The sequence below is a fragment of the Carassius carassius genome, chromosome 37 (assembly GCF_963082965.1).
Source record: "Carassius carassius chromosome 37, fCarCar2.1, whole genome shotgun sequence".
Taxonomy (NCBI): domain Eukaryota; kingdom Metazoa; phylum Chordata; class Actinopteri; order Cypriniformes; family Cyprinidae; genus Carassius; species Carassius carassius.
Window position 1 is genome coordinate 4,239,591 of NC_081791.1, and position 16,380 is coordinate 4,255,970.

The following is a 16,380-nucleotide window of genomic DNA, read 5'->3' on the forward strand; positions in this document are numbered from 1 at the left end:
TTCTCTGAAGGTCTAACAACAACAGACTTGTCCTTGAATTGTAAATGCTATGTGATTAAAAGAAAAATAAATCTTGGAGTCTTTACACTTACTCAATTGTTGGTGTTGTAGTAACATTTCAAGAAAAGTGCGTTCCTGCTGCGCTATCCGGCGCCTATATCCTTTCAATTCTGTTATATCCAGCTGTTCTTTATGTGTGTGTGTGTTCGCCCTGCGACACACACTCGTAAAAGAGCTCGCGTCTTTATTAAGATGCCTTCCTGCGGCTCGTCAGAGCCCCACTCAGCGAGGGAGACCGGTACGTCATCTGTGTCTCCTGCCTGGGTGAAGATCATGCAGCGCTCGCTCGCTGACGGCGGATGCCCTCACTGCGAGCTGTTGCCATGGTGACTCTATGCATGCTGCATGACGCTGCGTCGGCAGTACACACGATGGCTGCTTCATCGAAGCGCCGGTGTACGAGTTCCGCTGTGGCCGGGCTCTCACCTAAGCGCGCCGCTGTTTCAGTTCCAGAGATTGTGACTGTTTCAGCGTTTTTTGCAATGCGCAAGCCTGTACGGTTGCCCGCTTACCTGCACACAAAAACCGTTATCACGGCTACCCAGATATTTCCCGAAAAAGGTGTAATTTCTGGTGTCCCGATGGTGCTATAAATGTAGTGACGATGCCCACTGCTCAGTGCCCATCTCCACATATAAGCACAGCCCTTCACACAGGGCTCGCGCCCATAAAAGCGACTCAAGTCGATCACGCGCACTACATAGTAGACGTGCCCACTCCTCAGTGCCCACAATCACTATGTCACACGCGTCATGTGGTTTCTGTAAAAACTAAACCTATGCACGTTCGTCCGGCCACTGCCGATGGTGCTATAAATGTAGTGACGATGCCCACTCCTCAGTGCCCATCTCCACATGTAAGCACAGCCCTGCACACAGGGCCTGCGCCCATAAAAGCGACTCAAGTCGATCGCGCACACTGCATAGTAAGCGTGCCCACCCCTCAGTGCCCACAATTACTATGTCACACGTCATGTGGTTTCTGTAAAAAACAAAACCCGTGCACGCTCGTCCGGCCACGGCCGATGGTGCTATAAATGCAGTGACGATGCCCACTCCTCAGTGCCCATCTCCACATGTAAGCACAGCCCTGCACACAGGGCTCGCGCACATAAGATCGACACAGATCGGTCGAGCGCGCCGCATAGTAAACGTGCCCACTCCCCAGTGCCCACATACACTATGTCACATACGGCGCGTGGCTTCTGTAAAAACGAGGCCCGTGCACGTACGCTCTGCACTGGCAGACAGCGAGTTGAAAGTGGTAAATGTGCACATATGCAGCCCACAGTTACTCGCAGACATATCGAGTCCCACGGGACCTGCTCAGCCTTCCCCCAGTCGGTTAAGCGCCGGGACTGGGTCGAGGAGGAGCGATCTGCCCGCTGTGATCAGCGCGCTCCCCGCCTCAAATGCGCAGCACACCCGAGCGCCGCCGTTGCCCGGTCAACAGAGCGCGCTTCGCATCCAGCCCTTAGCCATTCATGCAGATGCATGGTCAGCGCTTCCAGGGGTTTTTGGATTGGGTGCTAGGCATTATAAAGAGAGGCTACTCGCTACAGTTTTTTCGACGCCCTCCGCGCTTTTCAGCGGGCGTCGAAACTACGGTCAAAACAGAAGTAGCACACATACTTCGGGCCGAAATATCAAAACTGTTGAGCAAAGGGGCTGTAGAGCCTGTGTCTCAAGCTCAAAGCGAAGGGGGGGGGGGCTGTACAGCAGATACTTTCTGGTGCCCAAGAGAGACGGGGGTCTCAGGCCCATACTGGATCTAAGACAGCTGAACAAGGCATTGATGAAATGCAGTTTCAAAATGCTTACGACCAGGAAACTCCTCGCGCAGATTCGCAGAGGGGACTGATTCATGTCAATAGATCTGAGGGACGCGTATTTTCAAATACAGATAGCGTCAAACCACAGGCGATATTTGAGATTCGCCTTCGAGGGCCAGGCATACCAGTTTACAGTCCTCCGTGGCTCCTCGTACGTTTACGAGGTGCATGGATGCAACGCTCACTCCTCTCAGACTCAGAGGCATACGAGTGCTGAATTATTTGGACGACTGGCTGGTTCTGGCCCGATCACGAGCGGAGCTCGTGGACCACAGGGCCGTTTTACTCGATCACCTCGAGAAGCTCGGCCTCAGTGTCAATTGGGCGAAGAGTTCGCTGAACCCCAGTCAGACGATCCTGTTTCTGGGTATAGTTCTGAACTCGTTTTCCATGACGGCGCGGCTGTCACCACAGCGCGCGATGGGCATTCAGCGCGCAGCGAGTCCTTTCCGCTGCGGCGCGACCGTGTCGCTCAAACACTGTCAAAAGATGCTGGGTCTCATGGCCTCAGCATCTCCGGTTCTGCGGCTGGGCCTGCTCCACATGCCCCCCTGCAGTTCTGGCTGAAGGCTCAGGTGCCGCGCAGAGCGTGGGCGTCTGGCCGGCTGCATTTCAAGGTCGATCAGAGCTGTGATGCGGCTCTAGCACCTTGGACAGCGAATGGCTGGTACCGATCAGGTGTAAGCCTGGTGTAAAACCTGTGCAGGCTGACGGAACGCCTCCTGGTTTGGGCTCAGCGCAACGTGCGCTCGCTGAGAGCAGTGCATGTGCCTGGACTGCAGAATCTGGGTCCAGACAGGCTGTCCAGAGGCAATGTTCCTACAGGCGAATGGTCTCTACACCCGCAAACAGTCCGGCTGTTGTGGGAGAGATTTGGCATGGCGGAGGTGGACCTCTTTGCGTCCCACGAAAACGCTCACTGCCCTGCGTTTTTTCCAAGAACGAAAGCGCGCTGTCACGGAGATGGCCGTGCTGCCCGCATTATGCGCTCCCTCCCGTCTCCCTCCTTCCACAGGTGATAGAACGGGTGAGAGAAATGAGATGTTCAATACTGCTTGTAGCACCTCTTTGGAAGAACCAACTATGGTTCCCAGATTTGATGCAGTTAGCAGATGTCGCCCCGTGGCCGGTACCGTTGAGGAGGGACCTCCTCTCGCAAGCCAGGGGCTCGATTTGGCACCCTCAACCGGAGTTGTGGTCCCTCCATGTGTGGGCGCTCAACGGTTACCCACTGATCTCGCAGTGGGAGTGCTAAATACCATCATTCAGGCTAGAGCTCCGTCGACACGACGTCTGTATGCCTCGAAGTGGTCGGTGTTCTCCAGCTGGTGCACAGCTCAAGGTTATTCACCCCTTAGTTGTGAGGTGACGGAGGTCCTCTCCTTCCTACAGGAACTGTTGGATAAGGGCAGAGCCCCATCCATGCTCAAAGTTTATGTGGCGGCCATCGGGGCGTTTTCTGAAACGGTGTCCGGTCAGTCAATAGAAAGGAACGATTTAGTCATCCGGTTCCTCAGAGGAGCTAGGAGGCTGAATCCTCCCAGACCTCCGTCAGTCCCTATGTGGGACCTCACGGCGGTTTTGGAGGCCTTGAATGGTCCCCCTTTTGAGCCTATCCAATCGGTTAGCCTTCAGCATCTGTCGTTCAAGACAGTATTCTTGTTGGCTCTCGCTTCTGTGAAGCGTGTGGGTGATTTGCACGCGCTCTCAGTGAGCCAGTCGTGCTTGGAGTTTGGGCCCAATGACTCAAGGGTCATACTCAAACCTAGGCACGGTTATGTGCCGAAATCCCTCAACACACCGTTTCAAGCTCAGGTTATTGCCCTGTCTGCCCTGCCGGTGTCAGGGGAGGATGGAGACTCGAGTCTTCTTTGCCCTGTCAGGGTTTTAAGAGCTTATGTGTCTCGCTCTGCTGCCTTTCGGCAGATGGAGCAGCTGTTTGTCTCGTTCGGTGGACGTTCCAAGGGAATGGCTGTTTCGAGACAGACTCTATCCAGATGGATAGTTGACGCCATAGCGTTAGCTTACGCTTCCAGGGGCCTTCAGTGCTCATTGGGCGTCAGAGCACACTCCACAAGAGGCGTCGCCTCGTCGTGGGCGTGATCTACTGGGATCTCCTTGCAGGATATATGTATGGCGGCATGTTGGGCCTCGCCGTCTACATTTATCAGGTTCTATAACCTGGAGGTCCCCGCCTTGCAAGCAAGGCTGTTGTCGGTATAGTCGAATCAGGGCCCTGGGGGGAATTCTGAGTTCACGAGCGCTATGCGCTGCAGACTGTTATATGGGCAGTATTGCGTAAGACCCGCATTGCCACATAGATATAGGACGGAGGGCTTTTTCCCTTTTCTGTCCTGGACTCTCTGTGAGTCCCTCAGGTGACTGTGCACTGTAAATCCTGGGCGTTGCTTCAGGTTTATTGGTGTGTGATCCCTGCGCGCACGGCGTTTTACATTGGGTTCCCGTAGCGTCTTAGCTAAGACGCAGTACGAGAGAGCTCTCGTAAGAGAACGTACTCTGTTACTAAACGTAACCTCGGTTCTCTCTAGAAGAGCGAACGAGTACTGCGTTCTCTGCCGTGCGCACGATTCACTCTGGTTCGCTTCGGCGATGAAATAAATCAGGTGAGTCAGTCTTTTTGAGCTCCTTTTACAGGTTGGGCCACACCCGTTTCGGCGGGAAGTGGCAAGAAGGGCGCGAAGTGCCCTTATTGGTCTGATGTTGCATCAGCCCGCGCTCGATAGGCTGTGCAGTTGCCGCAGAACAAGCCAATGAGCGAACGAGCCGTCTCGCCTATGGCTGTGTACTGCTGCAAATGCGCTTTACAAAAATACAAAATTAAGGATAATTTTTTTGCTTCAGTATTTCGTGAAAAGAGACTTTTCCCGTAGCGTCTTAGCTAAGACGCAGTACTCGTTCGCTCTTCTAGAGAGAACCTAGGTTACGTTTAGTAACCGAGTACGTTTTATAGACCAACTGGAGTTTGAAGATTGGATCACACTTGGTTTAATGTCCTTATAAACACTTCAGAACCACAGACAGCAGCTACACAACAACAATCACTAACCGGTCAATGTTTGGTTGGTTACACACTGTTATCTCTTATGCTTGGGGACATCTGCCAATCAGTATTCAACATCAACTACTTCAAATATCCTTATGTTAGGAAATGTTTTCCCAAAATCAGCTAAAAGTGTCCTCAGTCTCAGGTCACCCCAGACATAGTTGAGATTGTTTCTTCATTGTAATAGATAGACAAATGTAGCTTTCCATCACTTGCTCACCAGTGGATGCTCTGCAGTGAATGGGTGCCGTCAGAATGAGAGTCCAAGCAGCTGATAATAACATCACAATAATCCACACTTTTGCTTTCTCCAGTAAAAAAGTTCTCATCTGAATCAGGAGAGAAATATCCATAGATCACAACAGCTCTAAACAAATACGTGAGAGGCAACAGATGGACTTTTTCACTGGAGGAAGCATTATTATGGATTATGGACGTCTATTTTAGTTGGAAGCAATAGTTTAAAGTTAAAAACATCTTGATGGTATTCTTTTTATCTTTTGTCTTCTCCAGATGTGAACTGGTGGACTGGAGTGCTGTGGATTATTGTGATGTCTTTATCAGCTGTTTAGACTCTCATTCTGATGGCAGCCATTCACTGCAGAGCATCCACTGGTGAGCAAGTGATACAATGATACATTTCTATAAATCTGAGGAAGAAACAAACTCATCTACATCATGGTTGGCCTGAGGGTGAAGATTTTGAAGATTTTTATTTATTTATTTATTGTTCTGTTAAATGTCTCTTGGTCAGTCTATAGCGAAGAGTGAATAACATGAATTGTAACAGCTTCAGTTTCTGAGAACTATTTGATTCGTATTCGTATTTGTGTGAGGGATATAACATTTTAATCAGATTCATATAATGCTTTTATTAGAAAGATGCAATTAGGTGAAAGAGTACTTGTCAGTCTTACTGACATCACATTTAATGTGTTTGAAAGAATATTTATATCCTCAGAGCAAAGATTATATAACTGTTTAATGTTTGGCAATCCTGAAGGGCAGGCATGGGTGTATGATTATGCATAAATATGCATATAGCCATCCACACAAAAATAATCAATGCTCTTGAATTAACACTGTCAGTGTTAGACTGAAACCTAAAGACTCCAGAAGAATAAGATGCAAAAATAACATGCCGTTTTCTGGAGGTGAAACCAGTTTATTGTTATTGAAAAATGCATACATAAGCTTATAATATATGTATGGGCCATTCTACAGCAAACTGCTGTCCCACAACAACAACATCAACAACAACAACAAACACATTTAAATAGCATTTATGTATACAAATCTGAGATGTTTATCAAGATCCTTCTATTAATTATCTATTAAAAACCAAAATAATATTTAAAAGAGTAGTAAGCTTAATATGTATGAAATCGTTATTTTTGGGTAGTTTCAATTGAGAGGTGGCTGTCCCTCACCCTCACCCCTAAATGTCACCTTATGAAAATTATATTGAAATAATTTGTGTATTTCTTTTCCATTGTTATTTTTTAAAAGTATCTTTTTGATTCTTTTAAAAAAGTGAAGTAAAAAAAAATATATATATATATATATATATATACAGGTGTGAGTAGATAGGTCTCATCATTCTGAGGTAAATGTGCTTAAAAGTTTGAAAAATCTGTGTGTAACTTTAAAGGGATCGTTCACCCCAAAATAAATATTTAATTACTCATCCTCATGTCATTCCAATCTGGCTCTAGCAACATTACACTTGTGCTTCTGTCAGTGAAGGGTCAGGGAGCTCTCCGATTTCGCAAAAATATCTTAATTTGTGTTCTGAAGATGAACAGAGGTCTTGTGGTTGTGGAACGAAATGAGGGAGAGTAAATAATGACTGAATTTTCATTTTGGGGTGAACTACCCATTTAAGGAACATCACTACCAGTGTTGGGAAAGTTCACTTTCTACATGAACTAGTTCAAAGTTCAATTCACAAATTTTAAAATGAACTAGTTCAGTTCATAGTTCAAACTACAAAATTTTGAACTAAAGTTCACAGTTCCAAAGATGAACTAGTTCATAGTTCTTTTTTTCCATACGTTGCTGCGAGCTATTATTTTTCAAAATTATTGCCACAGCCCATATAGAATCACAGACAGCAATTATTTTATCAGTTTTAACAATGAAGCTATGCGTCAGATTTCATCTTCATATCCAATTTTGAATCCTTATCCAACCAGGGTTAACATTAGCATTGAGGAGACAGCATTTCCCCATTGTTGCTTTAATGCTTTGTCTCCCATTCTCACCGAACTTGTCATAAACATCATAAAATTCTTTTAAATGATAATAAGCCTTCTTGCTACATGCTGCTGTCGTTTGCTGTTTTTTTTTTTTTTTTTTGATGACGCGTCACGCATGCGGCGGACGGCGGTGCGACACTGGTGGCTGGTGTTGCCAGATTGGGTGTTTTTCCGCTACATATTAAGACCCGTTTACGGTGTGTTTTAGCCGGGTTTTCGCTGGAAGGCTCTATAGAAATCTGGCACCCTATTGAACGAAGTTAACATGAGAGAGCGTGCCGTTCACAGACACCAGAATGAATGAGTTCACAGTAACGTTCATCAGGCAGTAATGCAGCACGTTCAGTTCACGTTCGCCCAAAATATGAACGAGTTCATGAACTATCGTTCAATGAACGCGTTCAGGCACAACACTGGTCACTACTGAACATTTTTTTTTTATTCTGCAAATAAGCACACTTTTTGGGTGGGAGTTATTCCATAACATTTAGTTTTTATATGTACATCACTGTTCAGATCTGTGCTAGCTAACCGTGTGCTGATTAGCATATCTGAGCTAGGTTCCAGTTTGTCACTACTGAAACGTCATCATTGTTTCGGTAGTGACAGAAGGGGACACATAATTCTTATATTTGGGGGAAATACACAAAAAATTAGTACAGTTATGCATTTATTTATTAAATTTTTAGTATTTTAGTATGCTTTAGTAGTGTTTTAGTATAAGTTTAAATTCTGTAATGTGATGTGGTTGCTACCAAAGCATTACTGTCACTATACCAAAAATGTGCTGTCACTACCGAAACATGGGATGTTTTATCCAAAATAAAGTATACTGAATTATCAACAACAATGTTATGGCTGTTTTTGGTTCAGTGTATTCAAACTAATGAATCATTTTACTTTAATCACTATGATCAACTATTAGCCTTTTACAATGAAAATTTGAATTAAAAATACAACAATTATCATAAATTACACTTGAAATGTTGTTAAAATTTTAATAAAAAAAAAAAAAGCATATATATATATACAGTACAGACCAAAAGTTTGGACACACCTTCTCTTTCAAAGAGTTTTCTTTATTTTCATGTCTATGAAAATTGTAGAGTCACACTGAAGGCATCAAGGGCTATTTGACCAAGAAGGAGAGTGATGGGGTGCTGCGCCAGATGACCTGGCCTCCACAGTCAACGGACCTGAACCCAATCGAGATGGTTTAGGGGTGAGCTGGAGCGCAGACAGAAGGCAAAAGGGCCAACAAGTGCCAAGCATCTCTCGGGGAACTCCTTCAAGACTGTTGGAAGACCATTTCAGGTGACTACCTCTTGAAGCTCATCAAGAGAATGCCAAGAGTATGCAAAGCAGTAATCAAAGCAAAAGGTGGCTACTTTGAAGAACCTACAATATGACATATTTTCAGTTGTTTCACACTTTTTTGTTACGTGTATAATTCCATGTATAATTCCACATGTGTTAATTCATAGTTTTGATGCCTTCAGTGTGAATCTACAATTTCATAGTCATGAAAATAAAGAAAACTCTTTGAATGAGAAGGTGTGTCCAAACTTTTGGTCTGTACTGTATATATATATATCCAGTCATGGCCAAAAATATTGGCACCCTTGGTAAATATGATCAAAGAAGGCTGTGAAAATTGATCTGCATTGTTAATCCTTTTGATCTTTTATTTAAAAAAATCACTAAAATGTATCCTTTCATTGGATAATAAGAATTAAAAATTTGGGGAAAAATCATTATGAAATAAATGTTTTTCTCAAATACTCGTTGGACAGAATTATTGGCACCACTAAAAATTCTTATGAGTAAAATATCTCTGAAGTATATCTGAAATATATCTGAAGTCCCATTCATATTCACAATTTTGAGCACTTCAGTGTGATTATAAACATGAAATTATCCAGCCATGGCTTCCTGTTTCAAAGAAATATAAAAAGGAGGGAAAACAAAGCCCAAATTTCCTTAATCATCCATCACAATGAGAAAAACAAAATAATATATTTCTGATGTGCAGCAAAAGATAATTGAGCTTCACAAATTAGTAAAGAGGCTTTAAGAAAAGAGCTAGAGCAGTGAAAATTCCCATTTCCACCATCAGAGCAATAATTAAGAGTTTCCAACCAACAGAAAATGTTACGAATCTGCCTGGAAGAGGACGTGTGTCTATATCGTCCTAATGTGAGGTGAGAAGGAGAGTTTGAGTAGCTAAAGACTCTTCAAGGACCACAGCTGGAGAACTGCAGAAAATAGTCTCTAGTTCAGAAAACCTTAAAAAAATGGTCAAACAGCACCTACATCACCACATGTCGTTTGGGAGGGTTACAAGAAAAATGATCCTAGCTCATCCCAAAACAAACTAAAACATATTCAGTTATCAGACACGACTGGAACTTCAAATGGGACTGGCTTCTATGGTCAGATATAACTAAAAATGAGCTTTTTAGCAGTAAACACTCAAGATGGGTTTGGTGAACACAGAGATAAAAAGTACCCCATGTGTACAATGAAATATACTGCTGTATTTGTGATGTTGTGGGCCTATATTTCTGCTGGAGGTCCTGGACATCTTGTTTAGATACATGGCATCTTTGATTCTATCAAATACCTACAGATAAAAAATCATTAAGTGAAGTGTTAGAAATCTTATAATGGGCCATGTTTGGATCTTCCAACCGTACAATAATCCAAACACAAACCTCAAAAACAACCCAAAAATGGGTCACTGAGCACAAAACCAAGCCTGTGCTATGGCCATTCCAGTCCTCTGACCTGAACCCTAGGGGAAATGAGAGGAGTGAACTGAAGAGGAGAGGCACCAACATGGAGCTGGGTATCTGAAGGATCTGAAGTGATTCTGGATGAAGGAATGGTCTCTGATCTCTTGTGAGGTGTTCTCTAACCTCATCAGACATTAAAGGAGAACATGTAGACCTGTTAAACTGTAAAATGGAGGTTTCAAAAAGTATTGAATAAAAAGGTGCCGCTAATTGTGGCCAATGCATATTAGAGAAAAACCTTTATTTCATAATGATATTTCCACAAATTTTAAATTCTTACTATCCAATGAAAGGATACATTTTTGTGAAATTTTAAAATAAAAGATCAAAAGGATTAACAATGCAGATTAATTTTCACAGCCTTCTTTGATCATATTTACCAAGGGTGCCAATATTTGGATATTTGGCCCATGACTGTATATGTAAGCAAAAACTTAATAGGTCAATATAACCCTTCTGACAAATTTGGGGAAGAGGACAAATATTCCAAAACTTTCTAAAAATACAATATGAGAATTAACTGCACAAATACTAGAAATGTGTACATTGGATAATATACAATTTTCTTTTTATTTCTCCAAAACGTTTCCCACTGACTTTGGACCAGTTCTGTAGAATGGTACAATTGTTTTATCTCTTGTATATAGGAGATAAACATCAGTGTACCCACATGATACAGTGGAAATAACATTTAAACAATCCATAAATAATGCATTTCTTCTAAACGACGGACTGGACAGTAGAAATCCCCGAGCGTGAAACACGAGTCGCGTGTTTTTCTCTCATCCTCGAAAGGCGTCCCGGTTGTCGGTGGTTCCCTGTCGTTGGGCACCGCGCGTGAGAACCATCCCCCACCGGCGGAGAGCGAACACATCGTGATCTGGCGCGAGGTCACCTTCTATCACTGCGAGAGAGGAAACCGCGCCGCGCTCACATCACTCTCGGTAGGAAACAGTCAGATTTACATCTTTCGGCTTATGCTGAATATTATTGTATGGTGCATATTTGACCTGGGCATTGCTTTGTGTAAAAGTGTTTCTGTTCAAGCCTCCTGTGCTGTCCTAAATAGTCGCTTTTGGTGCTTGTTTGTGGTGTGTTTCATGCGCATCATGTTAAACACCGACGTGCTCATACGAAGAAAATATAATACATATAATACATATAAGTCTAGCGAGTGATTCAGGTGCGTCGTTATTGCTTTGCTGACCGCACTTCTTGGTATTATATTTATAAATATTAAATCTAGGCTATGCATCCAGCGAGTACATAGACACATTTTAAATAATACAAATAATTAAAAACGTCACTATCGTTCATAAAGTGTCGGAAATATCGCGCAAAGCAATGTCACGTTGAATATCCAGCAGCAAATGAAACATTTTAGCCAAAGAAAAATCAGAGCAAGGCCATGTTGACAATCAGGCTCGTCTGACTGTTATTTATAATCTTATGAACATCAAACATGACATATCAGCTATGCTTTCATAGATATAGATGGGCTTTCTTCACGAGCACTACTGGTTGGCGTTGCTTTTAGACAGATGGCGAGGAGTGATAAACAAAACAAGACAATATCACTGAAGCAATCACATCTGAGCTGTAGAAATATCCATCTGTCTGGGGCTATTTTATCAAATGCATGATTAAATTGAAAAGGCATCGGGCATGTTTGGAATAAAACCTGTCGGAAAATATAAGTAGAGCGATTCAATGACTGGTCGTTATGTAACAGCAACAACAACACTTGACAGTCATCGATGAAGAAAACACATTCACCACAGCTCGAGATATGAATGCATTTGTGTTTTCATTTTGTGAAACGGTATAATATGATGATAATTAATGCTTAAGATCACTGAACTCCTTCCTTAACCATGTTATGATACACGCCTTGGTGTGACGAACGCTCGCGGCGCGTAACGTTCAGAAGCTCCTCGAGACGCTGCAAAGCTACAGAAGACGTTGATGGACTTCAGGATTTGAGCGCGTCATCCAATGAATGCTTATACAGATCGTGTTTTTGTAGCCAATCAAACTGCTACATTCATTCAGCCCACATCTATCAGGCATCTCCTTCATGGTTGCAAATATTATTTGGTATTAGGTTGAGATTTTTATTTTAATATATATATATATATATATATATATATATATATATATATATATATATATATATATATATATATATATATATATATATATATATATATATACTTAAAGAGTTCATTAGAATAGTGAATTGTTTAATTAAAAAAAAAAAAAAAAACGGAAATCTCTCAATTTTAGTCCTAGTGTATTGTGTATTTTTGCTGATAGAGGGAGCTCTGGATTTTTTTAAATTAAATAATTGACTTATTTTTCCTTTTAATGTTTTGAGTATTAGCTCAATAGCCTGGATAATTATGTCTTTTGTTTTGTTGTGTATTGAATTGGCTGGTGTGTTGGAGCTGTCCACGGTGCTGAAACATATGTGCATTCTTTATCTTTAAAAGTGATGCATCCACATCTAATATATGACATTAAGAGTTTAGAAAATGTCTTTAGCTAGCATTTCCATTCATGTGTACGTGAATATTATTGCAGCTAAAATGACAGCATTGTCAGTACTGTCATAAGTTGTCAGAAATGTGTGAAACAAAGTTTCTTTGCACTTTTTCAGACATTGCAAACGTTCTGTGTGGCAGTTTGAGAAACGTCATTATATCATTATCAGGCTTTATTAAAATATTTTCCTGCACTTGCAACATAGAGGAAACAAGCTTTTCCCATTTAGAGTTTAATTATGTTTTGTGATCTGCAGGAAGATAACTGTTTTATGTCAAAAGTATCTGTTGTCATGGGTAGATGCATTGAGATCGCACAGACTTAATCACTAATGAATGATCGTATATAGAAGCTTCAGGCTAATGAAGCATAATATGAGACAATAGCAACATTTTATAGCTCATCTTTCATTTCAAAAGCCTACTTTAGGAAGAGAAGAGGCGCGAGAAATATGTGCACTTGTGAAATGTTTATTCATGATGGTAGGTGGTTTTTTTCCATGACTTTCATGAGCTGACAGCTTCAGTCCCGCTGGAGTAACCCGGGGTCATGTGTCTCACTCAAGGGCAAATGGCTCATTCCTTGCAGGAATCTTCCAGTTTCAAGTCTGAAGCTTAACCCATTACACCACAACAGCATGAAACTTACCTTTATAACTCTCCTCTCTGCTATTAGCAGAACAGACTATAGTTTGCCTCTTTTTAACCTCTTGATCCCTCTCTTGTTTCTGACGTAGTATTGTCTTCATAGGGGTGCAACATCAACATCACTTCTTGTAATAGATATTTACCTGGAGCAGTTCTCTGTCAGATTCATGCTTAACACTCAATAGTACAGTGTGTGTGTTTCTTTTTAGAGAACATGACCAAACTAACTGCAGCAAAGTGCAACATCCAAATCACGAGTCCTCTGTGTTGAACCCATGTTCCGTAATGCAATTATAGAACAAGTTAGTGGTTATTTTCTAGATTATTATAAGAGTATTTTCCAGATAAGATGTGTTTTGCCTTGTGGAGTGGATAAGTGTCCAGTAAAGTTGTGCTGCAGAGCTCTGTTGTAATAGTTTGTGCCCTTCTGAGTGTATTGCATCATTAGCTAATTGTCTTGTACCACTTACATCTTGTGTGTTTTTAAATAAATAAAGGTTTCTGTAAAATGAACACATATAAATCTAATTAAAAATGTCAAAATGTGTGTAATAGGTGACACTGCCCTAAGTTTACTGTCATTCCAAATATAATTTTAAATGTCACATCCTCCAATAAAAGCCTTTTTTGTAAAGCTGCATTACATCCTGAGATATTTTGCACAAACTGTAAAGATCAGACTGAAATGATCGGGGATTTTGTTAAAAATAAATGCCAGATACTTTGTTTATTAAACACATTTTTTCCTCATAAACTCACAGTTTACACGAGGATCACAAATTTGTTTGGACTGAAATAATAAAATCCTTTCTACCATGATCTGCTTGGTCACTCATGAATCATGTTTATTGATGTTACATATTATTTTTGTTGTTTTACAGTATAAATATCTTAACATTCTTGAATCAAGATACATTTACTTCAGAAGCAAAATGACAAGATATTAGGAATTGTTTTCAGATTTTTTATGTATTTATTTAGTAAAATGTAGCTAGTTTATTGCTTAAAACAAGAAAAAAAAAGAAAAAAAAACCCTTCCAATAGGGCAAGAAAAGTCATCTTGTTTTCGCTTTGATTCAAGATTATTTTTCTTGCCCCATTTAAGTTTTTTTTTTTTTTTTTTAGCAGTGTAGGCATATTTCTATATTCTATATATGATAACTTTCTAGTTAAGAAATTATCATTGTCGAAAAGTTGTCACAGATCTTTCTGTAGGTATATAAAAATCTGATATGTTCTTGGGTGGTGGCGGCACTGCTTCCACACTCATGTGTCTGTGTTGAGCACATCCCTCAGGCAGCTGTCAGTCCTTTTTCTTCAGTGGCAGGACGGTGGTTCCCAGCATGCACTGCAGCATGAATGACTCATGCAAACTACTGTGCTGTGCTACTGTTTACTGTGTGCTGCATCTCTGAGGCTCCTGTCATGTGCTGTAGTGTAAAGTACACATCTCTGTGTCATTATTGAATGTCACCATTACGTTTATCGATTTCTTCGCACAAGAGTCTGAAGACTGTGTCGGTCACTCTAGCACCCGTTAAATCAATCCTGCAATGGATGCTTCTGTTTGTTGTAATGGCATTTATTTACTTTAGCTAACCCTAACCCTTATTTTGTAGTCAGGTTGTTAGCCACACAAAAACAGACAAGCCATTTAGCTATTGAGTTGTTCCAAGATAACCTGCCTCCAATATCTGATCATTTTATCCATAAAATGACCAATTAGCTACAATTTGTAAAACCTGTGCATTAATGGTTGTTCAAATGCTACTTCAATAAGCCCTTAAATTTGCACAAATGTTACTGAGAGCTAAGAAGCCTGAACAAAAGTATGGTGAGTTGTTGAACACGGTTTACTTGGTGCTGTAATAATTTGCTTTGCTAGAGACAATACGATTGATGATTTGAATAGGGATAGCTTTAACTGCAGCAACACACATTAATGATTGCTAGATGTCTATTTAATGACCGAATTAATTAGTTACAGACCTCACTAGTCAACTAATCTGATTAATAATTAAAGACCTAATCTTTTTTCTTTCTTTCTTTTTTTTTATTAAAATAAAGTTTGATGTGGAGGAGTCACTGATGCAGACATTCTTCTACTTGTGCAACAAAGTCAGACTTGATGGATCTGACAGCTTTAGAGTAAGAGTTGCAGATGATACTTTTCTTGTGCTCATATTATCCATCCAGGGTAATCCAGATCACACAGTCTTTATAGGGCACCTACCCTCCAAAGGGACACCATCTTATGTTATGCTCTTCTTCTCTCCCTCCAGCCTGTTCGAGAGGGTCAGATATATACTGTATAGTGATTGGAATCATGGTTGATGCTAAACATTGATCCTTGACAATTTCAGCTCGTGATTCAATGGTTGGCCATAACAGTAATTAATTTGAGGTAGTGAACATTACAAGATTTCTGCTAATCACAAGGTGAGAACTGATTGAAGGACTCCAAACAAGTTTGCATAACCTGCCAAACCAGAACAGGAGCATCCTACACTCTTAAAAATAAAGGTGCTTAAAAGGGTCTTCACATCGAAGCCACACAAGAGCCATTTTTGGTTCTACAAATAACCATTCAGTCAAAGGTCCTTTAAAGAACCATCTTTTTCTTACCTTTTTTACAATTTGAAGAACCATCTTTCGCCACAAATAACCTTTTGTGAAACAGAAGGTTCATAACCCATTTTAGGCGTATTGAAATGACTATTGAAAAAGGTTTTTGGGGTAACTGAGTGACTTTACAAATCTTTTCTTGAGGATCAGTTTAGCTTGTATGACTTCTTCTTTGAGTTCTTGTGAAAATAATATATTGTCAACTAGGTCTTCATAGTTCTTGTTGAGCACCTTTGGAAGATGTTGAGGCATTTCATGTAAAATAGTAACTAAGAAATATGCAATCTAATGTCCTATTTACCACATGTTTTCTGAGAGAAAATGTGGTCTGAATTGTTCATAAAGATCAGGTGTGATTTGTTGAGGGAGTCATACCAAGAAAGAAGTGGACTTATGAACATAAAAACCAGAGAGGTCCCAAACCTCTCCTGTTTCTAACATAAAAATCCGAACTGATGTTTGGAAATGATGTTCAACAGAGCAAGCTCATTAAAAAGCAGCAAGATCTGCTGAAAAAAAAAATCTTTTTTAAAAGGGAAAAAGTGCTGCTTCAGTA

General features: G+C 41.2%; 1 protein-coding gene across 1 annotated transcript in view; it reads left to right on the forward strand.

Moving 5' to 3' along the window:
• Positions 1-10,760: 10,760 nt before the first annotated feature.
• The window catches only part of pacsin1a (protein kinase C and casein kinase substrate in neurons 1a), a 37,523-nt gene continuing 31,903 nt past the window's right edge, over positions 10,761-16,380 (forward strand). Inside the window, exon 1 of the mRNA XM_059527179.1 lies at positions 10,761-10,952. The gene's annotated coding sequence lies outside the window, so the exon portion shown is untranslated. The remainder of the gene's footprint in view (positions 10,953-16,380) is intronic.